This window comes from Acinonyx jubatus, chromosome B4 (genome assembly GCF_027475565.1).
Source record: "Acinonyx jubatus isolate Ajub_Pintada_27869175 chromosome B4, VMU_Ajub_asm_v1.0, whole genome shotgun sequence".
In the NCBI taxonomy this organism is placed as follows: Eukaryota; Metazoa; Chordata; class Mammalia; order Carnivora; family Felidae; genus Acinonyx; species Acinonyx jubatus.
In genome coordinates, this window is record NC_069387.1 from 44,182,384 (window position 1) to 44,209,314 (window position 26,931).

Consider the following 26,931-nt stretch of genomic DNA (forward strand, 5'->3'; position numbering starts at 1 on the left):
GTTTATTAACAACTAGAAGCCCAATGTGATCAGATGCTGGAGCAAGGAAACAAATGTATAGGGCTATGGTGAGGCCCACTCAGTAGATAGTTTTCCACGTGTTTGTACGATAAGCTCTTTCCAATTATCACAGTTTGGCTAGAGACATATGGAACATACCACATGAGTCTAGAATTTTTAAGGTATGCACACCCAAGCATACCTACCCACATATGCATGGAAGCCTACACTTACCTTACCACTTAGAGCCCACCAAAGCATTTATATCAGAAGATGCTCATATTTGCCTGTAGCAACAATATTCCTCTCTACATCACTCTCTTCTCTGCAGTTTATATTCAATTACCACACGACTCTGCCTGCCCAGTGTGTCAGTGTGAGAAAACACATGCCTTGGTGCCCAAACCTTCTAGGATGACTTTTCCTATTGGTTAGCTTCTAACCTATGTATTAGAAGAATGTTCTTGACCAACATTTCTGTACAATATGACGAATACTCTATCCCCTTCTATTATATCTAGACCATTTTCTGACTGTGTTAAGAAAAAATATATAGGGGCGCCTGGCTGGCTCAGTCAGTAGAGTGTGCGACTTCTAATCTTGGGGTTGTGAGTTCAAGCTCCATGCTGGGTGTAGAGATTACTTAAAAATTAAATCTTCAAGGGGTGCCTGGGTGGCTTAATCAGTTAAGTGTCCAACTCTTGGTTTCGGCTCAGGCCATGATCTCACAGTTCATGAGTTCAAGCCCCACATTGGGCTCCACGCTGGCAGCATGGAGCCTGCCTCAGATTCCCTCTCTGCCTCTCCCTCTGTCCCTCCCCTGCTCACTCACTCTCTCTCTCTCAAAATAAATTTTAAAAAATCTTCAAAAAAAAAAAATAATACTGGCTACTGCTTCTTCTCCTTACCTAGACTGTAAAATCCTCACGCATGTAAAACATTACCCCACAGTTCTCTCCTTGGTACCATGTATCACTAGGTTTTACTGTATTCAAGCCACTGGAATCAAGGATCTAGAAAAGTTGTGAAATTGTTTATTCTGATCATTCTATTTGGTGGCTGGAACATACGTACGTAGGCTGCCTATAGCTTTCACATACCTATATCTACAAGGCCAAATCCCCTCAGACAGGCCTCTCATTAAAACAATATTATTGCCTCACTTGTGGTTCTCATTCTTTACTTTCTCTCTTCTCAGTTGCTTCTTTCTGTCGGCATATTGAAAAGTGTAGCTCCCTTCTTGAACTGAGAACCGAGAGGAGGAAACAGCACGATGAAGAAAGAGATACAAAGGAGTATGAAATGGGGAGTACAGTGCAGCTCAAATCTTCGCACAATTAGAGTCTGGAGTCGAATGACTATAACTGAAATTAAGCTAACTATTTAATGTAAACTCTCCAAACCCTCATGCATAGGCACGATGCAAGCATAACGCCACGTCCCCTCTCTGTCTGTTTCATTACACACAAAGACAGTTCTATTTCCAAGAATAGTGCAACCCCCACGAGCCACACTTCTGTCCAGTGAGCACAATAGTCTCCCAGATATGATCAGCAATTTACTCATGGGTGTCCAGAAGAAACTCATCTTACCAAAATACATCTACAAATAGAACTTTATTTGTTTATGATTATGATTTTATTTATTTATTTTTTGAATATGAAACTTATTGGCAGCTTGGTTTCCATACAACACCCAGTGCTCATCCCAACAGGTGCCCTCCTCAATGCCCATCACCCACTTTTCCCTCCCTCCCATCCCCCATCAACCTTCAGTTTATTCTCAGTTTTTAAGAGTCTTTTATGGTTTGGCTCCCTCCCTCTCTAACTTTTTTTTCCTTGCCCTCCCCCATGGTCTTCTGTTAAGTTTCTCAGGATGCACATATGAGTGAAAACATATGGTATCTGTCTTTCTCTGCCTGACTTACTTCACTTAGCATAACACTCTCCAGTTCCATCCACGTTGCTACAAAAGGCCAGATTTCATTCTTTCTCATTGCCAAGTAGTATTCCATTGTGTGTATAAACCACACTTGCACCCCAATGTCTACAGCAGCACTTTCAACAATAGCCAAACATGGAAAGAACCTAAATGTCCATCGGTTGATGAATGGGTACAAACAGAACTTTAAAAATTAGATCCATTCTCCTGCACTCCAGCTGCCTAAGTGTTGTGAGAAATCACTTGACTGATCTCCATATAACATCTGGTCCCATTCCCGTAAAATATGGTTAAACGTTACACCAGCCTCCACCCTCAACCTTACCACCTGTGTATCAACACAAATGGATCTGCCAGCCATGTTGTTTTTATAAAGACAAGTGACCCACCCACCCAGATGAATGCCACACTGGGTAAGGGAGTTACTAATAGCTATGGACCTTGGGGCAGAGGACCCAAAGGCTTTGGGTGAGGAGAGTAAAACATACAGAGGTAGCAGCCCCCAGACTGAGGCAGTTGCCTTCCAGCTCACTCCCCTCTTCCCCTCCCCCTTCTTCCTCATCCATGAGATGTCCTAGCAAAACAAACAAAACAAAACACCATTTAATGGAATGAACGTGTTAAATTGGAAATGAGATCGAAAAGAATTGCTCAGATCTATCTACAGGATTCCAAAATTAGTCTTTAACATTCTGAACAGCAAGCCATCCTTCCTATTTTCAGCTCCAATAAACATATGTCGAGCAACTATAATGTGCCAGGTGTGATGCTAGGCACTTTCACACAACGGGGAAACTGAGGTCCGAAAAGGTTAAATTTGGGGGCACCTGGATGGTCCAGCTGATTAAGTGTCTGACTTTGGCTCAGGCCATAATCTCGCAGTTCACAAATTTGGGCCCCACGTTGGGCTCTGTGCTGACTGACAGCTCAGAGGCTGGAGCCTGCTTCCGATTCTCAGAGCCTGGAGTCACCCTCTCTCTTGGCCCCTTCCCCGCGCACACTCTGTCTCCGTCTCTCTCAAAAATGAATAAACATTAAAACATTCAAAAAGATTCAATTCTGAATAAGCCCAGGTTAAAAAAAAAAAAAAAAAAAAGCAAGCAAATGCCACAGCAAGGTGTCATGCCCCAGTCTTTTAATTACAAACCCAATATTCCTTAAACCACTTTACTGCACATCTGTACTTGTCACTCACATGGAAGAAGAAATTATGTCCGAATCCAAAAGAATCATAGAAACCGTAATGCAGAAACCAAACTTCACCAACAAATGCAACAGAATTTGGAAAGCACAAGGGAGGAGAATCTGCCTGTTAAGTGTGTGCTCCAAGGTCTTAGAGGGCCACAGACAATGACTGCATGTCTGTCTTCAAACTGTACCCAGAAGATAAAGGTAGAATCAGAAACTTTCCCCCAGTACTCCCCAGATTATGGAATCTTGGATCATTTTCTTTGTCTGTTCATTTTCCTGGATTTGATCTCCATCCTAAATCCCTTTTTGAGGGAAAGGGTCTAGTTTCCAGGACTGGCGATCTCTCACTGTGAGCATGAAGGTCCAGAAGGAGCTAGAACTCCCAGAGGACAGGGCACTGGCCTGAGAATTGGGAGCACCATGCAATGCCCAAGGCCCCACCTTTCTCCTGAAGCACACTTGCCAGAGGACAAGGAGTACAGGCAAAGGCACACTGGAGAGGTGAGCCTCTTTCGATCCAGAGGATGTGACTAGTGTAGACAGCTTGCCTTCTGCCGGGTGATATCTCCTAGGGTGGATGAGGCACAGAGAAGGGGAGGTCACCCAGAGGGAATCCCTTGTCCTCCTGTTCTCCTCAGATACTGAAGGATTGTGATTGTTCTGATCCTCCCCCTCCCCCACCTTCCTAGAGACCCAGGGCTTGAAATGCACTTTGAAACCATTAGAAGAGAGGCTCCCATGGTGCTTGGGAATCCTGACCTTATTTAAACAAAGGTCTTGTAATAAGGAGACTGGGTGTTATCAGCTTTTCTTCCTTATTTTTTTAATGTTTTATTTATTTTTGAGAGAGCGCAAGCGGGGGAGGGACTGAAAGAGGGGGACAGAGTATCCGAAGTGGGCTCTGAGCTGACAGCAGCAAGCCTGATGTGGGCCGATGTGAAATCATGACCTGAGCCAAAGTCAGATGCTCACCTGACTGAGCCACCCAGGCGTCCCAGTCTTCCTTCTTATTTTAACGTGTCTGCAGAAATTCCTAAAACACATGTACGACCCAGTAGAGATGAAGAAGCCTAATTTGTATCCTGGAAGCTCCCAAAAAATTTGCTTTGGAGAGGAGTACTGTGATTGCAAGACAGACAGGCCCCTTAACATCTAAGTAAGAATCACAGTAACACTACCCACCCCATGAGGTTTTTAATATGATTGCAGAGATTAATTTTAGGTCCTTTGAGGTGTCGCCCAAATTCAATACATTTTATTTTTATTATAATTATCATTCTCTTTTTCACGTTCTCGATTCCATAATTCTCCATCTACCACAAGCAAACCTCAAAAACCCAGAAATGATATATCCCAAATTAGACATTATCTCGCTGATTGTTTTCTCTTCCCGAGATTACCAATCAACAATTTCCCCAGCCCAGAATAAGGGTTCTCTTTTTTTTTATTTTTATTTTTTAGTGTTTATTCATTTTTGAGAGAGAGAGAGAGAGAGAGAGAGAGAGCGAGAGTGGGGGAGGGGCAGAGAGAGGAAGACACAGAATCCGAAGCAGGCTCCAGGCTCTGAGCTGTCAGCACAGAGCCCGGTGTGGGGCTCGAACCCACTGACCCGAAGAAGATGACCTGAGTCGAAGTCAGTCGTTTAGCTGACTGAGGCACCCAAGCGCCACGAAAAAGGGTTCTCAATAAGGGAAAAGCCAAGGACACACAACTACCACCCCCTCTAAACGCAGAATCGCCTCTTTTCTATCTGCGTCTCCTTTCTCCTACCCGTTGGACACGCCAGAGGAGACGCCTCCCTGGGGCTTCTTTCAAACACTTCGCTGCTGCTGTGGCCAGTCACATTGCATTTCCAAAGATCAGTCCCCCTCTCTGCTATTCATTCTGCTAGACTTTTCATTCAGGGGCAGTGGGGGGACTTCTGGAACCTGAGAAGTCTTAGCAATTTCCCCTGTAAGTGAGGAGCTCCACCCTGTTCTACCACTCTTCCCGCCCATTCTAGCACATTGCCCTCTGGCAGACGGGAGAGCCACACTGAAAAGGGACAGAAGGCAGGCATTCTGCGAAAGATGGCAGGAACACACATACGTGCACGCGCGCGCACACACACGTACACACGCTGTCTCATACTCTGATAAATGAGTCCCGGACCCGGGCAGGCAGAGAGACAATGGACAGGGGATGTCACAAGCAGGAAATGTGTGAAGTGCTGTGTCACACAGGGCGGGTCCCTGTAAAGATCCTGCGCAGAGAAGGTAATCCCAGGTACACAACCACAAACGCCTGGCGAGATGAAAACGATGCCCCCGGGAACCTCATTCTGCGCAGCAAGGAGCAAACAGCAGAGTCCCTCCTTAAGAGTGGCTCCGTGTGCCTCAGAGCTGAGCAGTCTGGAAGCTGGGAAAGATGGAATCAGCACTGAGCTGGTGTTATGATAACAGAGGTGCCAGTTCCGGTTTGATAGGTGATCCATCAAGCGTCCAAAGGCAGGACACCTGACTTTGCCATGCCTTCCCTTCCTAGTTCAGGGAGAGGGACACCTGTTTCTCTCCTGAGGGCAGTGAAGAACCACAGACAGCAGCAAGGAATGAGTCACACCAGAAAAGGGGGCAGGGCAATGAGCAAGTCCCCTCAACCAGTGAGACGACCTTGCCTCTCAAATTCTGAAGGTCCTGCAGACCTGCCTCTTTCTACCCATATCCCAGCAGCCCCAGAAGCTCACAAGCTTCCTTCCTATCCCTGCCCTGCCTGTACTTTCCTCCGGGGAAGTGGCAAGAGAAGGAGATTTGGAGTCAGACTTCTATTTGGATCTCAGGTCCAACATTCTTCCAGACTGTGTATAAGTCATTCTAACCTTCTGAGCCTCCGTTTGGCCATCTGTCAGCGGAGACAATGACGTCTCTCTCCCGAGACTGTGGAAAGCTCTCCAGGATAATTTACGTATAATACCTAGCATAGTGCTGGGCCCATTACTGACAATCAATATAAAGTAGTGCTTCCCTTCCTCCCCCTTCCCTTCTTCACCTGTCTCCCAGGTTGGGAGGTAGTCACATAGCTGTACCAATCAGGTAAGCGTATATAACTCCAGATAACAAAACAAAACCCCTATTGTCAAGATATTTATAATATTGGTATATCTAACTCCACGTAGTCCTGTGTGCGAAGAGGAAGTTAATCATAAAGGAACGTGGGTGTTAAAACTTCATACGGCAACTATGTACGATTGGACAGTCTAAGTATTACACCTGCTAAGAGGTCTCTGAATTTGACAATCATGTTGAGGACGGGAGATTTAAACAAGACGGATCAAGAGCACAATGCTGTAAACTAAGGTATAAAACAGATAGAATGCTACATGGTGGTATATTATTAATTAGTTAATTAATTCACCTTCTGTCCCTAAATGTCTCAACGCCTTCTAGCTGCTTCCATTGACACCACCTATCTGCTGGCTACATTTTTACCCAGTCTTGGGTAAAATCCCTGAACTAATCTGGATGGAGGCAGTAAGGAGATCAATAGTTTCGGCTCCTTCTCCCTATCCTTCTTGCCGCCCTCCTTAGTTTGAGAAGACAGGTCGCTCATTTCTCGTAAGGTTGTCCAGGTACTCATGCTGAGTACCCAAGTACTCTCAAGTCTGGAGTCCTATCCTGAATGTCTCACAAGTGGATAGGCCCTCACTGTCCTCTCTGCCTAAATCAATCCTCTTTCATGAGATAAGAACTGCACAATATAGTCTGGTTACTGACGTCCTACTACAAATGGAAAGCCATCCCCCTCCTGATAGATACTCTGATGGCCTTGCACCTGAATAATGGCCATCACCCCATCCATACTCTACTTCACGCCCACCCACGTGCCCCTGGACCGCTTGCCCCTACTGTTCTGCTCACCACACTATAAACCCAAGTTGCTTACTCTCACCTACATGTGAATGTATCACCGAACTGTCGACCTTTACCTAGAAGTTACCTCCAAAACCTAGTTAGTTTATCTCAAATCACTCTCTCAGAGAAGTGGCCCAATGGATAGAGGCAGAATGGAGATCACTCATGGTCCTAGAAAGAGTAAGCAGTAGTGGAGCTAGAGAGGGGGGTAGTTCAGAGAATAAACAGAAAATGAGGATGGGGAGAATAAGGGCTTGTTACAGTTGTTTTTGTTTTTGTTTTTGTTTTTGTTTTGCAAACTTAGGGCTCCAGCAAGATGAGGATAAGAACTAGTGATATCCCAACATGCATTAATCTCTCATTCCAAAAGCAAAACAAGATTTGAGGCAAGAAGCATATTCTAGGCCTGAATATGTTACAAAGCCTAACACACACACTAACCTACACAGTGACACTCAAAAATAGAGAGTAAGCTTAACAGAGCACATAAATATCCCAGAAATAAATGACATATTTAGGGATTTAATATAAAGAAGTCAGCATGAAACAGAACAAGCAGATTCTCAAACCTGGCTACACATTAGCCTCTTGTAGGGAGCTTTCTAAAAAATGCCCATGTGGGGTTCACTCCCTACCTTAGAAGAAATTATGATGTTTATGTATCCCATAAGTATGATTTCACTTATCAGCACTGAAAAAAGGGACTGCTTCCCAGGAGACACTAAATTACAGCCAGGTTGTGAACTGTTGAGATTGATTATCATTATGTGGATTATGCATCATATGCATATTATGGTTACTCGCTTGGCAATAATAATTTAGATCCTTGCTTCATTCCTGTGCAAAAATAAATTTTAGTTGGACAAATGATTATATGTTTTAAGAAACAAAAACTAACATTGTACGTTATATGGGATTGGTGAGGACTAGGTAAGATTAAAAGAAAAGATTCCTGTACAAATCAAAACCACAATAACATACCAACTCACACCAGTCAGAATGGCTAAAATTAACAGCTCAGACAACAACAGATGTTGGCGAGGATATGAAGAAACGGGAACCCTTTTGCACTGCTGGTGAGAATGCAAACTGGTTCAGCCACTCTGGAAGACAGTATGGAGTTTTCTCAAAAAATTAAAAATAGAACTACCCTCTGACCCAGCAATTGCACTACTAGGTATCTACCCAAGGGATACAGGTATGCTGTTTCGAAGTGACACATGCACCCCCATGTTTATAGCAACACTATCAATAGCCAAAATATGGAAAGAGCCCAAGTGTCCACTGACAGATGAATGGATAAAGAAGATGTGGTATATATATGCAATGGAATATTACTTGGCAATCAAAAAGAATGAAATCTTGCCATTTGCAACTATGTGGATGGAACTAGAGGGTATTATGCTAACCGGAATTACAGAAAGACAAATATCATATGACTTCACTTATATGTGGAATTTAAGATACAAAACACATGAACATAAGGAAAGGGAAGCAAACATAATGTAAAAAGAGGGAGGGGGCAAAACATACGAGACTCTTAAATATCTTAAATATAGAGAGCAAACTGAGGGTTGTTGGAGGGGTTGTGGATGGGAGGATGGCTAAATGAGCAAGGGGCCCATCCCATTGCTGGGATGAGCACTGGATGTTACACGTAGGGGATGAATCACTGGAATCTACTCCTGAAATGATTACTGCATTAAATGCTAAGTAACTTAGATGTAAATTTAAAAATAAAAATAAATAATAAATAACAAAAGAGATACAAATGCATAAGGTAAATAAACAAATAAACAAGTAAATAAATAAATAGAAGAATCCTTCCAACAGAAAAAGTAAAACCACAAAGAAAGGATCAATGCATAAAAACAGAAATTCTATATAACTTAGTAACTATAGTAAGAAAATTAATAAGATGACAATAAATAAACGGTCATGAAAAGTGAAAAACATGGGGCACCTGGGTAGCTCAGTCGGTTAAGCATCTGACTCTTGATTTTGGCTCAGGTTATGATCCCAGGATCATGGGATCGAGCCCCATGTCAACCTCCACACTGAGTGTGAAGCCTGCTTGGGATTCTCTCTCTCTCTTCCTCTGCCCCCCTTCCCTGTTCACACAGGCTCTCTCTCTCTTTATCTCTCTCTCAAAAAAAAATTAAAATTAAAATTAAAAAATAAAAATTAAAAATTAAAAAAAACAGTGAAATCAAAAGAAAACCAATACATCAAATAAAAGTGTTTAACAAATATGGGAGAAGGGTGATGTTAAGATTAAAGATGTTCAATTTAACTAGTAATTATATAATATACATTCAAGTAAAACCAAGATGTGAAATTTTTGCATTTCCATTTAAGAAAAAAAAAGAAAGAGAATTCTGATGTTCTGAAGAACCCTATTTTAAAAAGCCCACTCTTACACATTAACAGGGAATCTAAATTTCTACATTATGGAAACGAATTTGGCAATGTAAGAAAAGAGTCTGAATGACGTTCATAATTTTGACCCAGTAATTTCTCTCCTAAGACTCAATTATAAAAGGATTTTTTAAGAGATATTATTTTTAAGTAATCTCTACACCCAACATGGGGCTCAAACTCACAACCCTGAGACCAAGAGTTGCAGGCTCCACTGACTGAGCCAACCAGGCACCCCATAAAAGGATTTTTTTAATGGAAGATGTTTCTGAACATGCAAAAAAAAATTATCATTTTATTTAATAATTATAATAATTGATTGTTATTATTTATTAATAATTATTAATAAATAATGATTGTTATTTTTAAATTACTATTATAATTATACAATTATGCAAACTGTATTAAAATTAAAAGTAGAAATAAAATTAAATTTTCATGAAGAGGTGTGTGATGGGTAATTTTATGTGTCAACTTGGCTAGGCCATGGTACCCAGATAATTGATCAAACGTTATTCTAGATATTTCTGTGAAGGCATTTTTAAAATGAGATTAAGAATTAAGTCAGGGAACTTTGAAGAAAGCACATTACCCTCCATAATGTGCATATGGCCCATCTAATCAGTTGAAGGTCTTAATAGAAAAGGACTGACCTCCCCAGAAGAGGAAATTATGCCAGCACACTGCCTTTGGACTTAAACTGCATCACTTCACTAGGTCTCCAGCCTGCTGGTCTACCTTGAAGACTTTGGACTTCCCAACTATCCACAGATTCTTAATTTTTGTTAATGTTTATTTATTTATTTTGAAAGAGAGAGAACAAACAGTGGAGGGGCAGAGAGAGAGAGAGAGAGAGAATCCCAAGCAGACCCTGCACTGCCGGTGCAGAGGCCAACACAGGGCTCAATCTCACAAACCGTGAGATCATGACCTGAGCCAAAATCAAGAGTCGGATGCTTAGCCAACTGAGCCATCCAGGCTCAGATCTATTCTTCAAACTAGATCTCAATAGATGATACATAGATACATATAGGCATACATACATACATATACATACACACATAGACACACAAACATCCTGTTGGCTCTATTTCTCTGGAAAGCTCTAATGCAAAGAGGGCTGCCAAATTTTTATACAGCTACACAATAGAATAAATATATCAATTTTACGTTCATGAAAGTTTTTAATAAAGGGATTTTTCTTATGTTCATAGGTAAAGTGATATAAGCAGATTTAAAATTCATCAGGATTGGGGCGCCTGGGTGGCTCAGTCGGTTGAGAGTCCGGCTTTGGCTCAGGTCATGATCTCGCGGTCTGTGAGTTCGAGCCCCGCGTCAGGCTCTGTGCTGATGGCTCAGAGCCTGGAGCCTGTTTCAGATTCTGTGTCTCCCTGTCTCTCTCACCCTCCCCCGCTCATGCTGTGTCTCTCTCTGTCTCAAAAATAAATAAACGTTAAAAAAAATAAAAATAAATAAAAATAAAAAATAAAATTCATCAGGATCTAGTTTAATACAGTTCTAAATTGGCAGCCATATCTTAACATTATCTCTGCTTCTCTCTCCCTTTCTGTCTTTATCATTTGGAGCAGGTTTTATCACATCTCTGGGTTTTAATTCCTGATCCATAAAGTAATGGATCATAATCCTTGAACTGCCTAATCAGACATTCTGGCAAGACAAATAAGATAAAACACAGGACAAGACTTTAAAGTCTTAGAATAAAAGAAATTGATGGAATTCAGAAATCCAAGGTCGTATTATCATGTTCTCCCTCTCCCCTGCCCCCACAGGTCCACTGCCCTCTTTTCTGATGTACCTTGCTTTCCACCATTAAAGCATTTCTATAGTAAATGATTTGGAGATCTGTTAAGCTGGTGTTAAGGCTTTGGTATTTCAAAGAATTTCAAGCCAGTTCTACTTACTTATTGCTCTATCATTTGCTAATCATACTCTTTCTCCTCTCATATATCAATACCAGTGATTTTGAGGAAGCCAGAGATTAATGCAGATATGAGATGCACTTTGGAGAAAACCCTGTGATCAAATGAACTTTAAATAACACTATTTGTACACTAGCATGGACTCCAGTATAATGAGGCCCCAGCACTGATCTTCACGTTGGCTTCAGCTGCCTTCTGCCCTGGAATTGGTTATATTTTCCTCACCTAGATTATTTCTCAATGGAAAGTTCTAGGAGAAATGTAGAATGAAAAGAAAGAATCCTCTCCTAATACAGGCAAAGGAGATGTGAGATCTCAGTTATGACACTGGGTTAGCACCATCTTGTGTGTGACCTTAAGCAAGCTAATTAACATGTCTTGGTCTGAGGTTTGTATGTAAAACACCATGAAATATATAGAGTAAAAATACAAGGCATTATAATTATTTATTTAGAATCCAAGAAAGGAAAACGATGATGAAACCAAGGGTATACAACATATACTCACATAAAGAAGAGAATTCAGAAGTGTAAAACCAGAGGAAAGGTCAACAACAGGGTTTTCTCTATTTTTTTTTAAGTAAGAAATGTGACACCTTTCTAACATTCCCTCAAAATGGCTATGTAATATAGTCCTTCTCTGCTGTATGCTGACAGAAAGAGTGAGATCTAAAGAAAAGTCATGAATGGGAAGTACATCTTAAAGCAGTTTAAAACAAAGGGATGTGGTCAAAAAGAATGAAATCTTGCCATTTGCAATAATGTGGATGGAGCTAGATGTATTATGCTAAGCGAAATAAATCAGAGAAAGACAAATACCATATGATTTCATTCATATGTAGAGTTTAGGAAACAAAACAGATGAACACATGGGAGGAGGAAAGAGAGAGAGAGAGAGACACACGGTAAGAGACTCTTAAAGATAGGGAACAAACAGGGTCAATGGAGGGAGGTGGGAGGGGGATGGGCTAGATGGGTGATGGGTATTAGGGAGGGCTCTTGTTATGATGAACACTGGGTGTTGTATTTAAGTGATGAATCACTGAATTTTACTCCTGAAACCAATATTGCAAATATGTTAACTAACTACAATTAAATAAAACTTTGATTGATTAATTAATTAATTAATTAATTGAAAAAACAAAGGAATGTGAATCTTGCTACAAACACCTGCCACTGTCCTAGCTTCTTGATCTGTCCTGGGAATAAAAATGTGGCAGTGACATGAACTTTAAAGATTTGTTTGATCTTTTTTTGTTGTTGTTAAATGGTTATTTATTTATTTTGAGAGAGAGAGAGTGCATGAGCAGGAGAGGGACAGAGAGAGACAGAGAGGGAATCCCAGGCAGGCTCCATGCTTTCTGCACAGAGCCCAATGCGGGGCTTGAACTCGCAAACCATGAGCTCATGGCCTGAGCCGAAATCAAGAGTCAGATACTTGACTGACTGAGCCACCCAAGTGCCCCTGTCTGATCTCATTTTGAATTGAAAGATGAAGCAAGGTCCCAGTAGAGACAGGACGAGAGAACAAAATCTTAAGTTTATTGTCTGAAACCAGAGGAAAACCCTCAACATTTCTGTCTAATATTTATTTAAACTGAGCAACAAAAAATTTATCCAATACTTTTCATCATCCCTTGCTCTGGTGCCCTCCTCTATGTGTCTCTCCTAACATAGTTTTGGATCTTTTCCAGGGCCAGGAAAGGTTAAATATAGATATGGTATCTTGGATCCATATTATCTCTTCCTCCTTTTCCACTACACCCAGTGTCTTTCCGTGAGTCAGCCTGGAGCAGAGTTCAGACAATAAACCAATGAAGCAATCTGCTTTGGACCCTGCCCTGCTCTGCCCCTCTTTAACCGTCACTTACATGCAGCACAGCTTCCTTCATACTGGTTTTTGCTTCCCATTACAGCCTAGTAGGCATATAGTTACAATGGCACCAATGACCTCTGGGTCACAGAGAGGTAAAGTAACTTGCTCTGGACCACTCAGCTAGTAACAGGGATTTGGAACTCCCAGGTTGTATGGCTTTGGAATCTATTTTCTGACATTATATCATCTTCCTAGCAGATTCTTGAAAACCTATTTTTTTCTTTTCTTCTCTTTCCTTTTCTTTCCTTTTTTTTTTTTTTCAAAATTAGAATTACCTTCAATATTGCTTTCTTTTTGACTGAGATATAATTCACATACCAGAGAACTCACCCTTTTAAAACATTTGTTTTCACGTTTATTTAATTTTTGAGAGACAAAGAGAGACAGAGTGTGAGCAGGGGAGGGGCAGAGAGAGGGGGAGTCACAGAATCCAAAGCAGGCTCCAAGCTCTGAGCTGCCAGCACAGAGCCCGATGTGGGGTTCCAACTCACGAACCATGAGATCGTGACCTGAGCTGAAGTCCGACACTTAACCGACTGAGCCACCCAGGGGCCCCAAGAACTCACCCTTTTTAAAGTGTATTATCAGTGGTTTTTATAGTCACAAAATCGTACAACCGTCACTGCTATCTAATTTTAGAATATTTTCATCATGCCCTCCAAGAAATCTGTACCAATACTAGTCACTCCCCAATGCCCACTCTCCCCAGCGCCTGGCAATCACCTATTTTCTGTCTCTGGATTTACCTATTTTGAACATTTCATACGAATTGAATCATACAGTCTGTAGCTTTGTGTCTGGTTTCTTTCACTTAGCATGCATTTAGGATCAGCCATTGTATTAATCAGGGTTCTCTAGAGAAACTGAATGAATAAGATATAAAGATGTAGATATATAGACAAATATATAGGAGGACATTTATTATGGGAATTAGCTCATGAGATTACAGAGGCCGAGAAGTCCCCCAACCTGCTGTCTGCAAGCTGGAAAATCAGGAAAGCTGGTAGTACAATTCAGTGTGAGGCTGAAGGCCTGAGAGCGGGGGACCATGGGCGTAAGTCCTAGAGCCCAAGGGCTGGAGAACCAGGAGTTCTGATGGTGGAGGGCAGGAGAAGATGGGTGTCCCATCTCAAGAGAGAGAAAATTCACCCTTCCTCCATCTTTTTGCTTTCCTCAAGCCCTCAGCAGGTTGGATGATGTCCACCCACACTGGCGAGGGCAGATCTTCTTTACTCAGTCCACTGATTCAAATGCTAATCTTTTCCAGAAACATCCTCACAGAGGCACCCAGAAATCATGTTTCCTCATCATCTGGGCATTCCTCAGCCCAGTCAAACTGACACATAAAATTAACCATCCTGGGGGCACCTGGCTGGCTCAGTCAGTTAAGCATCCAGCTTCGGCTCAGGTCATGATCTCACAGCTCATGAGTTCAGGCCCCACATCAGCTCTGTGCTGACAGCTCGGAGCTTGGAGCCTGCTTCAGATTCTGCGTCTCCCTCTCTCTCTGCCTCTCCCCTGCTTGCTCTGTCTCTCTCTCTCTCTCTCTCTCTCTCTCTCTCTCTCTCTCTCTTTCTCTCTCTCAAAAATAAATAAAAACATTAAAATTTTTTTTAAAAAATTAACCATCCCATCCATGTTGTAGCATAAATCAGTACTTCATTCATTTTTATGGTTGAATAATGATTTTAGATCTTACATTTAGATCTTTGACCTATTTTGAGTTAATTTCTGCAAATGTTGTGAAGTAGGCAATCAATTTCATTCTTTTGCATGTTAATATCCAGTGCGTCTGCACAATGAATTGTGTTGGCACTGTATAGAAAGTCAAATGGCCTGGGCGGCTGGGTGGCTCAGTCGGTTGAGCGTCCGACTTTGGCTCTGGTCATGATCTCATGGTTCATGAGTTCGGGCCCTGCATCAGGCTCTGTGCTGACAGCTCAGAGCCTGGAACCTGCTTTGGATTCTGTGTCTCCCTCTCTCTCTTCCCGTCCCCCACACACGCTGTGTCTCTCTCTGCCTCTCAAAAATAAAGAAAAATAATTAAAAAAAATTTTTTTTAATAAAAAAGAAAATCAAATGGCCATAGGTATGAGTTTCTTTCAGGACCCTCAATTCTGTTCCATTGGTCTATATGTCTATCTTTATGCCAATAGTACACAGTTTTAATTACTTAGTTTTAAAACTTAGTGAGTTTTTAGGGGCACCTGGGTGGCTCAGTCAGTTAAGCATCTGACTAGGGCTCAAGTCATGATCACACGGTTCGCGAACTCGAGCCCCACGTGTGGCTCTGTGCTGACAGCTCGGAGCCTGGAGCTTGTTTGGGATTCTGTGTCTCCCTCTCTCTCTGCCCCTCCCCTGTTCATGCTCTGTCTCTCAAAAGTAAATAAACATTAAAAATTTAAAAAAAAAAAACTTAGTTTTTAAATCATTAGACATGACTCCTCCATCTTTGATCTCTTTTTGACTGTTTTGGATATTTTAAGACATTTATGTTATGATGTGCATTTTAGAATCAGCTTGGCCATTTCTGTAAAAAAAAAAAAAAAAATTGGGGTAGAGATTACATTGACCGTACAGATCAATTGAGAGGGTACTACCATCTTAACGATATTAAGTCTTCTTAGATCCTCTTTAATTTTTTCAATGATATTTTGTAGTTTTCAGTGTGCAAGTCTCATTTGTTGTTGATGATGACATACAGTCCCATGGCCTCTAAAGGTTAAACCGGAATTTGTGTATGATTCGGCAATGTCACAGAATGCTCTGTCTCTGAGAAGGTCCATTCTAGAACAGGTTGGACAATACATGCCTCCTAGAGGCTGGCCAGACATGCTATTTACATATGGTACCATAGCATACTAAAAGGCCACTTCTGATCCTTCTCATGTTTGGATAAAGGCACACACTATAGAGCACATTTTGTAGTTCTTAGCATCAGCACCCAGTTTATTTTCTTTGACGGGCCTGAGTTCATCTGATTCCTCACATTGCCCTGAATTTGGTAGGACTCTGGTACCCAGAGTCACATCTCTAAATTCCTATCCATAAATGCTTCTGCACATCAAACCTATGGAGAACACTGTTCCCTGGGCACCCAAAATATTATTGATTGAGCTTAAATGAGAGGTGCAAAGGAGCAGTCCCTAATACCACCATTAAATCCCGTAACTCACATGTGAAACTATAAGGACCTCCATCTAGCACAGAGAGTTCTAGCCCAGCGTTCAACTCCTTTTAGTGAGTGACTTATCTCACATAGTTTTTGAATACCTATAAACCCACAACCTGCAACCTTGCTGATACTATCAAATCTTTATTGCCCATCTGTTTGTAGATAACGTAAGCTCATACTTTGGTTTTGAAGTCAGCTTGCCTCCATTCCGTGGTCAGTGCTAACTCAGTGAATTAAAAATAATCAATTTCAGTATCAGCCCAAGGAGAGCAGACTTGGAAAGATAAATGTGATGTGCTGAAGAAGTGATGCTTTACAGATAGTTATAAAGTCACATTTGGCTTATTAATATTTTTTTCCCAATCCTATAGAATTGGTATATTTCTCAAAGTTATCTATCGATATATATAGATATATATAGATATCGATAGATAGATAACTATCTATAGATCGTTATGTAGATATAGTTATATAGATAGTTATATAGATATATATCTATATATATTGATAGATAGATTTTAAAGTTTATTTATTCATTCTGAGAGAGAGAGAGAAAACACACAAGTGGGGGAGGGGCAGAGAGAGAAATGGAGAGTGAATCCCATGCAGGCTCCATTCCGTCTGTGCGGAGCCCGACATGAGGCTCGAACTGACAAACCATGAAATCATAACCTGAGCCAAAATCAAGAGTCAGACGCCTACCCGACTGAGCCACCCAGGTGCCCCATCTTCATTTTTTTTTTTGATGATGTTTATTTATTTTTGAGACAGAGAGAGACAGAGCGTGAGCAGGGGAGGGGCAGAGAGAGAGGGAGACACAGAATCTGAAGCAGGCTCCAGGCTCCAAGCTGTCAGCACAGAGTCAGACGTGGGGCTCAAACCCACAAACCGCGAGATCATGACCTGAGCTGAAGTCGGACGCTTAACCAAGTGAGTTAAGTGCCAGGTGCCCCATCTTCATTTTTATAATAGAAAACCAATTCAGAATAATCCATGGCTACCTTAGCAACTCCATTATGTGGAAACTAAGGTCTGAGTGAAAAGGGGACTCTCCTAGGGTCAGAAGATAAATCAGAAACCTAATCGGATATGAAACCCCTTCATCATGAATCCATTATTAACTCATCCTAAGAGTGGAATGTGGGTGAGGACAAGGACAAGGAGTGAAATCAAGGTCACTTGGTGGTAGCAGAGATGCCTGGGCTTCAAGAAGGGATGAAGATACAACAATTTCGACTCTCAATATCAAAAAGCCATTTTTTTTATGTTTTTATTTATTTTTGAGACAGAGAGAGACAGAGCATGAGCAGGGGAGGGGCAGAGAGAGGAGGAGACACAGAATCTGAAGCAGGCTCCAGGCTCCAAGTTGTCAGCACAGAGCCCGACGCGGAGGCTCGAACTCACGGAGTGTGAGATCATGACCTGAGCTGCAGTTGGACGCTTAACCCACTGAGCCACCCAGGCGCCCCCCAAAAGCCATTCTATTCCCATGCTGCAAATTAAGTAACCACTGCTGTTTCCTCTGGGCCATACTCGCTGCTACAGAAACAATGAAAACAGCAACCCTGCCTTCCATTGCTTATTCTGCCTGACAAGCACACTCGGAAATGCCACAGAATCCTAAACAACCGGAAGAGTCCTTTGAACTCAACAACAACAAAAAAAACCCCTCACCTCCATAACTTATGGATGAGCAAACTCAGGCACAGATTGAGGTATCTTCCAACAGCCAGTTAACACTCAGGCTAAGACTACTCTTATGTGTCTTGAATCTCCACCTAGTGCTCCTTCCCTACAATTTTCCACCCTTCATAAGGTTGGCTGGATATTTGATCCCCCTTTTTTCCAGTTGGGGTTTGGAGGGATGAGGGTAAGGAAAAGGATCCCAGTTTGTACAGTTCATAATGTGCGTACGCTTTCATAGTTTCTTCTGCCTGCCAGGTCTTTGGGCTCTTAATGTGTCTGGACGAGCCTCTGGAAATCTCTACCCCATGCATGCCCCAGGTTGAAGACTCGAGACTTCACATTCTGGCTGTGTTTTTAATTGTTGGCACTTCCGGGCTTTATGAATATTTTAGGGGATACTCTCCTTCTTTCTTCTTCCTCTGCCAGAATTCATTTTGACTCACACTTAATGATCAGCCCCCAGCAACGCTAAAGGAATCGGGCATGGAGACCTACGAGGAAGGACCACAGAGGTAGGACGCAGGACAGCTTCAGACCAGACTGGCTGGATTTGTGGAATCTGATTATGAATCTGATGGAAAACAAGGTAATGGAGGTAAATATTTGGCATTCTCTTACGCCTCCTCCTCCTTCCTTGAACCAGAAGCAAGCCTGTGACTTCTACTACTCAGATAAATCAAGTCCTTTCCTGCTGCTTTAGTCTCTATCTGGCCAGAAGGAGCACTAGATTGAGGCCTGGACTGAGCACTTAGGCAAGCCAGCCCCATCTAACGTAAGAGGGACTTTGGAGAAGTTGACCCAAAGGACACAAACTGGGGGTGGCTTGGATAGAGAGTTCTGTCAGAAAAGAAGAGCTTTGGATCAATTTCTCCAAACTCCAAATTATCGTCTTTGGCAGATGTTTTTCAACATTGAGTTGATAGCATAATATGAATAGAAAATAAATGGTGTCTCCTAGAGTTGTTCAACACAAAACTCTGCATTTACCCAACAATCCAGTGCATTTGGCTAAATCACTCAAAACTGATGAGACAATGGGGCACCTGGGTGGCTCAGTCGGTTGAGCGTCTGGCTTCAGCTGGGGTCATGATCTCACGGTCTGTGAGTTCGAGCCCTGCATTGGGCTCTGTGCTGACAGCTTGGAGCCTGGAGACTGCTTTGGATTCTGTGTCTCCTTCTCTCTCTTCCCCTCCCCTGCTCATGCTCTGTCTCTCTCTCTCTGTGTCAAAAATAAATAAACACTAAAAAAAAAAAAACAAAAAACAAAAAACTGATGAGACACAAGCTAATAACTTGGAAGATTTCTCTAGAAAGCTAATTGGCTTAAAATACGAGTACTATTTTGTGTATCATTGTGTATTTTGTGTAATTGTGTATTGTGTATTTTGTGTAAATGTAATTGTGTATTGCGTATTGTGTATTTTATGTAAACGTGTATTATTGAAATTTACCTATGGCCACAATGTACAGTTTGAAACATACTTTTTTTTCTTACCCTACAGCATCTGCTACAATTTGTTTTTAGTAGATTTCTGACAGAGCCTAGAATTATATACATGTCATAATTTTAATTTAGATCAGTATTCTGGAAATAGCACCATATTTCTATCTATTTTGTTACCTGCCAACATTGAAAACCACTGCTCTACAAATATATACCGATGGGGCAGTTTACTATGGCTGAGGCTATAACAGAAGGAAAATTAAAATAGGTTTCCTTTCTCATTTATAATTCTTGCCAGTAATTTAGTTCATAAAAATCTTAAAAGTGCAGGTTTGAAACATGCAATCACTGTCTTCAAGTTGATTTGATCATGGCCATTACCGAGAATTAGCTGTATTGACTTGATGGTTGGCTGAGTTGTGGGTGGCGACGATTCTTAGAAGTTGGGCCACAACAGAGACTGATGAGGGTTAAAGGAGGCATGAGCCTAGGGAGATCCTTCTGTTCCCTGAAAACTCACCCTTAGGAAATGGCATTCACAACATGAGGCGGCAGGAATCTGCACTGCCCAATTCAGCTGACTTTGTAGACAGGAGAAAAGTAGTGAAGGCCACCTGACCTGAACGGGTAAGAGTACCTTCAGGAAAGGAGGCTGAAGTCAAGGGATGGATAGAAACCCCTGCACCCCATCCCCAGTTTCCTTTCTGGCCCAGAGGTGACCATCTCCCCAGCTGAATTCGAACCTGTCCCCTCATTATTATTCTGCTTCGGAAACTCAGAGAAATTGTGAGAAATTCAAAAATAAAAGACTCATTTTGTTTTAAGCCTGGAAGAATCCCCGGAGGTTTCCCAGTCTACCTCAACCCTTCATTTGTTAAGAGAGGAAATAATAACAATAATAATAACAAAATAATAATAATAATGAAGGACACTGAAGTAAGTCCCTTGTTCTTTGCTCGCAAAAAGGGTGCAAGCACTTAAACCAGATTTCAGGTCCCTGGACTCAGGACAGGACTCATTCCGGTCTACGCTGATGTCTGTGCAAGCACTTTTTTTTTTTTTTTTTTTTTTTTTTTGGTATGTGTGCGCTCATTCCCTTCTACTTTCATTTTTCCCAGTTAGAAACCATGTCCAAGAGGTGATATGCTAATATAGAGCATTGAATACCCAACCAGCTGACTCAGTGCTTCATTGGCTTGCTTATTATTATCTGCTTCTTCCCAAACAGTTGGTAGTTTCCTCGAGGGCATGGCAATTTCCTTCCTTAGGTCCTTCGTTAGTACAGCCCAGACATAGGCACAGAGCAGTAGCCACATCTAAAGCCACGGATGTGGTGGGGAATTGAGACTGGGGGAAGGACGAGAAGGAAGTGAGAGGGACACCTTCACAACAACAAGAATTTAAGGACCCCAGCTCCTTTCTGCCTTGCTATGTCCCTTGTGCCTAAAGCAGCGTCTGCCCACATGTCAAAATTCATACGGCTGTTCGATAAATACACAGCTAAATTCACCGATAAAAATAACATTGGATCTGAAAGAAATTATTTTTAAGTTTATTTATTTATTTATTTTGAGAGGCAGAGAGACAGAGCAGGGGAGGCGCAGAGAAAAAGGCAGAGAGAGAATCCCAAGCAGGCTCCGCACTGTGAGCGCAGAGCCCAGGGAGGGGCTTGAACCCACGAACTGTGAGATCATAGCCTGAGCTGAAACCAAGAGTCGGACGCTTAACCGCCTGGAGCCACCCACGCGCCCCTAGAAAGACATTTTTATGAAAAAATAATGTATACAAATTAATTGGGTATAAAGAATTAAGCTGTAATGCTAAAAGTGCAAGGGATGGGGAGTCGTTTTTAATAGTATTCGATAGAAGCATCATGCTACCCAGGTTTCTGCTCAATGGGAACACATTTTTAGCTCTATCACTAGACAGGATGCTGGTTTTCTCTTATAAAAGGGATATAAAGTTCCTTGCTACACATAGCAAGCAAAACACTGATCCTTCAGAGTGAAAACAGGACAATAAACCCAATAAAGAAAACCCAGTTATTCAAAGCTCAGTGTGGCTGTCAGTGGCCCCTCAAACACATCTATGTCCAAATCTCCAGAACTATGAATATATTCGTTTCTTTTTTAAAATTTTTTAATGTTTATTTATTTTTGAGAGAGAGACAAAGAGTGAGTGGGGGAAGGGCAGAGTGAGATAGGGAGACACAGAATCTGAAACAGGCTCCAGGCTCTGAGCTGTCAGCACGGAGCCTGATGTGGGGCTCAAACTCGGGAACGGCAAGATCATGACCTGAGCCAAAGTCGGATGCTTAACCAACTGAGCCACCCAGGTGCCCCGAATATGTTAGTTTTTAATAGTGTTAAAATAGCAAAAGGAAATTAAGATTGCAGGTGGAATTAACCCACTGACCTTAAAATGAGGAGATTATTCTAGATTAGCCCGTGAGTCTGATGTAATCATAAAGACCCTGAATATGGAAGAAAAGGGCACAGGTGTCACTGCCGGCAAATGAACTGTGAGAAACATTTGATGTGGCTTTGAAGATAGAGGAAGAGAGTCCTGAGCCAAGGAAGGCAAGCAGTCTCTAGAAGCTGAAAAAAAGGCAAGCAAAGGGATTCTCTCCTAGAGCCTCCAGAAGGCATGCAAACCCCTTTTGGACTTCTGACTTCCAGAACTGGAAGAGAAAAACCTGTGTTGGTTTAAGCCACCAAATGTGGGATGATTTGTTCCCGCAGCAATAGGAAACTAACACCCTCAGTTTAAAACAGAGCCGTAGTGGGGCGGCTGGGTGGCTCAGTCGGTTGAGCTTCAGACTTCGGCTCAGGTCCTGATCTCACAGTCTGTGAGTTCAAGCCCCGCATCGGGCTCTGTGCTGACAGCTCAGAGCCTGGAGCCTGCTTCAGATTCTGTGTCTCCCTCTCTCTCTGACCCTCCCCCATTCATGCTCTGTCTCTCTCTCAGAAATAAACATTAAAAAAATAAAACAGAGCCGTAGAATCACAAAACTCTCTGTGCGACACTCAACTCACTCTGAGTATGTACATAATGAAAGAACAAGGAACTGTTACAGATCGAAGTGTGCCACCCCAAAGTTCATACACTGAAGTCCTAGCTTCCAGTACCGCAGATCGTGACCTTACTTGGAAATAGTCTTTAACAGAGGGAATAGAGACATAAAAGGAGGTCATTAAAGTGGGCGCTAATCCAATACGACCAATGTCCTTTAAAAAGGGGGAAATTTGGAGACACCTGGGTGGCTCGGTTGAGCATTGGTCTCTTGGTTTTGGCTCAGGTCATGATCTCATGGTTTGTGGGTTCAAGCCCTGCCTCGGGCTCTCCACTAACAGCACAGAGCCTGCTTGGGATTGTCTCTCTCCCTCTCTTTGTCTCAAAAGGTGGCTCGGAACCTTCTTGGAACTCTCTTTCTCCCTCTCTCTGCCCCTCCCCCACTTGCAATTACGCACACATGCTCTCAAAATAAGCATTATAAATACATAAATAAATAAAAAGAAAGAAATTTGAAGACAGACTCATATGCAGGGAGAATGCCATACCAACATAACGACAGCCATCTACAAGCCAAAGCAAAGGGTCTGGAATAGATCCTTCCCTCCCAGTGCTCAGAGAGAAGCAACATGGCTGTTGATTTTAGACTTTCAGCCTCCAGAACTGTGAGACAATACATTTCTGTTGCTTAAGCCACTCGATTTGTGGCCCTTTGGTAGAGCAGCCCTAGCAAGCTAATAGTGATGAAGGCACTCAAGGAAGAGTGTATGATTTTCACGGAAGCAACACAGGCGTGTGGTCCTAAAGCATTTTGTTTTATTGTGCTTCACAGGTATTGCAGGTTGTTTTGTTTTGTTTTGTTACAAATGGCAGGTTTGTAGCAACTTTGCATTTTTTGTTGCAAGAACACTTGCTCATTTTGTGTCTCTGGGTCACATTTTGGCTAATTCTCACAATATTTCAAACTTTTTTATTATTATTGTATTCGTTATAGTGGTCTGCCATCAGCGATTATGACTCTCTGAAAGCTCAGATGACAGCCTTTTTTAGAAAAAAAAAGTATTTGGGGGGCGCCTGGTTGACTCACTCAGTTAAGCGTCCAACTTCAGCTCAGGTCGTGATTTCGTGGTTTGTTAAGTTCGAGCCCCGCGTCAGGTTCTGTGCTGACAGCTCGGAGCCTGGAGCCTGCTTCAGATTCTGTGTCTCCCTCTCTCTCTGCCCCTCTCCTGCTCACACTCTGTCTCTGTCTCTCAAAAATAAATCAACATTTTTAAAGAAAGAGAAAGAAAGAAAGAAAGAAAGAAAGAAAGAAAGAAAGAAAGAAAGAATTTTTAATTAAGGTATACACATGGCTTTTGTAGACATATTACACACTTAACGGGCTACAATACAGACTAAACATAACTTTTGTTTGCACTGGAAAACCAAAAATTTCATCTGACTCACTTCATTCCAATATTAATTCCACTTTAATGCAGTGGTCTGAAGGCAAACCCACAATATCTCCAAAGTATGCCCATAGAGTTGACCCTTGAACAACACAGGGTTTAGCGACACCGATCCCCTGTGCAGCAGAAAACAGGGGTAAAACTTCTGACTCCCCCAAAACTTAACTACTAATAGCCTACAGTCGACCTTACCAATAACATAAACAATCGAGCAACACTGTATGTGTATGATATTTTGCATATCACACGTATTATACGCTGGATTCTTAGAATGAAGTCAGCTAAAGAAAAGAAAGCACCATTAAGAAAATCGTAAGGAAGAGAAAACACATTTACAGTACTGTACTGTACTTAGTGAAAAAATCCATGCATAAGTGGACCCACCTAACTCAAACCCGGGATGATCAAGGATCAATGGTATCTCCCCATGTCTCACTGAGAGACCCAGATGGCCCCTCGCTGAGTGTTAGGAGTACTGAGGAGGGTCAATCAGGTCGAAGTCACCATTTCCAGGTGCATTTCACTGTGTGTGCATGAGCTGCACATTACAGGAGCTCTGGTGCTTGATTCCCACAACCACTGATGATTCTCGCTAAGTAGCAGGAAGAAAGCTTGGTCTGAAATGTATGAGAAACTCAGATGGCATGGGGATTCCTAACAGAAAGACGCCACAGTCACAGAAACCAAAGGGTCGCCTGGGTGGTTCAGTCAGTTAAGGAGGGACTTCAGCTCAGATCACAATCTCATAGTTGGTGAGTTCGAGCCCCGCGTTGGGCGCTGTGCTGACAGCTCGGAGCCTGGAGCCTGCTTGGGATTCTGTGTCTCCCCCTTTCTCTACCCCTTCCCTGCTCGTGCTCTGTGTCTCTCTGTCTCTCAATAATAAATAAATGTTAAAAATTTTTTTTTTCAAAAAAGAAATGAAAGGGAAAAAGGAGACAAATGGGGATGACATTGACAGGTAGGTAGAAGGGAAAGAGACACAGAAAAAGAGAAGACAAATTCAGAAGAAAGCAAAAATCCGGTCAACACGGAACAGCATATCACATCGTACAATCATAAAAACATAAAAGTCAAAATCCACAAGATGTTCCTTCCAAAGAAATACAGGTTCGTTCACCTGGTGATCATTGCCCGTTCAGATAAAATTCGAACCGCCTCTCACAACCTTCCCACTCTTGGCCTTCTCCCCCGTTTCCCTCCCAAACGCCCAAGCTATCCACCTCCCACGCCCCTACCCCTGAACCCCAGGTCACTACCGTGTCCCTCCTCCGGCCACTCTGCTCTCAGATGGAACCGGCCCAGCCAGGGGGGTAGAAAATGATCGGTTTGGATGTGACAAGGTGTGCCAGCCTCAAGGAAATGCTTTTCAGTCCCTCCTTCCCACTGTGGGGCGTGGCTGCCCGCAAAGGATGGAGTTGGGGCGGGCTCCCCACAAGGGGAAGTCTGCGGACAACTGAGGTTTCCGGGACTCACCGCGCACCAGCCAGCAGGAAACCTCTGCCGAAGCTGTAAAAGCTGCACTTGCTGCTGTTCTGCTTACTGTGTTCCTCCTCTAGAGATCGCTACATGGTCCGTTGTGGAGAAGGCAGCCCAGGTTAAAAAAAAAAAAAAAAAAAAAAAAAAAGTCATGATAAAGCGCAACAACGCCACCTCATGCCCGACCTCATAGCAGCAGCCTTCGTCGGTGCTCGCAATAGTCCGGGTTCGAGGAGAATTTGAGCTTGATGAGTCAGTCCTCTCCTGGGATAATCTCCACCTCAAGCCTTTGCTGGGAAATCGCGAAGGAATAAGTGGAAACAAAACTGTCATTAGTAGGTAATCGGTCATTAGCACATACTGTCTAAATACATTCTGGGCTCTCTTCTAGGGACGTAGCATAAACAGAAGTAGTTCTATTACCTGCCCACGTGGCATTTATAATCACAGGAAACACTGAAGAAAATACACAGCTGAAGTAATTCCAAATTGGATACTAACACTTAATACAAGTTCTGGTAAAGAAACGCGGGTCACAGATAACTGAAGTAGGGGACCAGTTTGTTGAGGACCGATAGCATATCAAACAGAAAGGAGTACCTGAACAGAAAGAAGGTAGGGGCAATGTAATATGGGTACAATAAATTTACACACTGAGGTTCTTTAGTTCTCTAGAGGCTTCTCTACTGCAGGTGAGCTCTCTGAGGGGCGCCTGGGTGGCTCAGTCGGTTGGGTGTCTGACTTTGGCTCAGGTCATGATCTCACGGTCTGTGGGTTGGAGCCCCGGGTCGGGCTCTGTGCAGACAGCTCAGAGCCTTGGAGCCTGCTTCAGAGTCTGTGTCTCCCTCTCTCTCTGCCCCTCTCCTTATCACATTCTCTCACTCTCTCTTGCTCTCTCTCTCTCTCTCATAAATAAATAAACATTAAAAAAAGAAAAAGAAAGAAAATATATTTGAGGGGCACCTTGGTGGCTCAGTAGATTAAGCATCAGACTCTTGATTTTGGCTCAGGTCATGATCTCATGGTTCCTGAGTTCTAGCTGTTGAGTTCTGTGCTGACTGCAGATCCTGCTTGGGATTCTCTGTCTCCCTCTCTCTCTGGCCCTTCCTTGCTCATGCTGTCTCTGTCTCAAAGAAAGAAAGAAAGAAAGAGAAAGAAAGAGAAAGAAAATACACTTGAAAGTACTCAAAAATCAAGAGCACTATATAAATATTAACTAATATTATCTGAAAGTATTAATAACAATCTAGATTTTTATTAACCTCTACTTGTGCAAGCTCTGATGGGTTGTACATTTGTTGTTGTTGTTGTTGTTGTTTTAAATTTTATGTTATTTCAGTCCCCTTCATGCAAAACATTAAAAATAATCCTGAATCAAATCTCCAACTTACACTTTTCTGGCTGTATTATTGAGACATGGTCAACTACAAGTTGATTA

General features: G+C 42.4%; 1 protein-coding gene across 3 annotated transcripts in view; it reads right to left on the minus strand.

Annotated features, from left to right (window-relative positions):
* The window catches only part of STYK1 (serine/threonine/tyrosine kinase 1), a 45,108-nt gene extending 19,529 nt beyond the window's left edge, over nt 1–25,579 (minus strand). The window contains exon 1 of one of the 3 annotated variants that reach the window (XM_027035570.2): nt 25,491–25,579. The gene's annotated coding sequence lies outside the window, so the exon portion shown is untranslated. Of the gene's footprint in view, nt 1–19,156; nt 19,311–25,273; nt 25,432–25,490 lie in introns of those variants that run through there. The other 2 variants (XM_015061807.3, XM_053225830.1) reach the window with 2 other exon arrangements.
* Between the last annotated feature and the right edge of the window lie 1,352 nt (nt 25,580–26,931).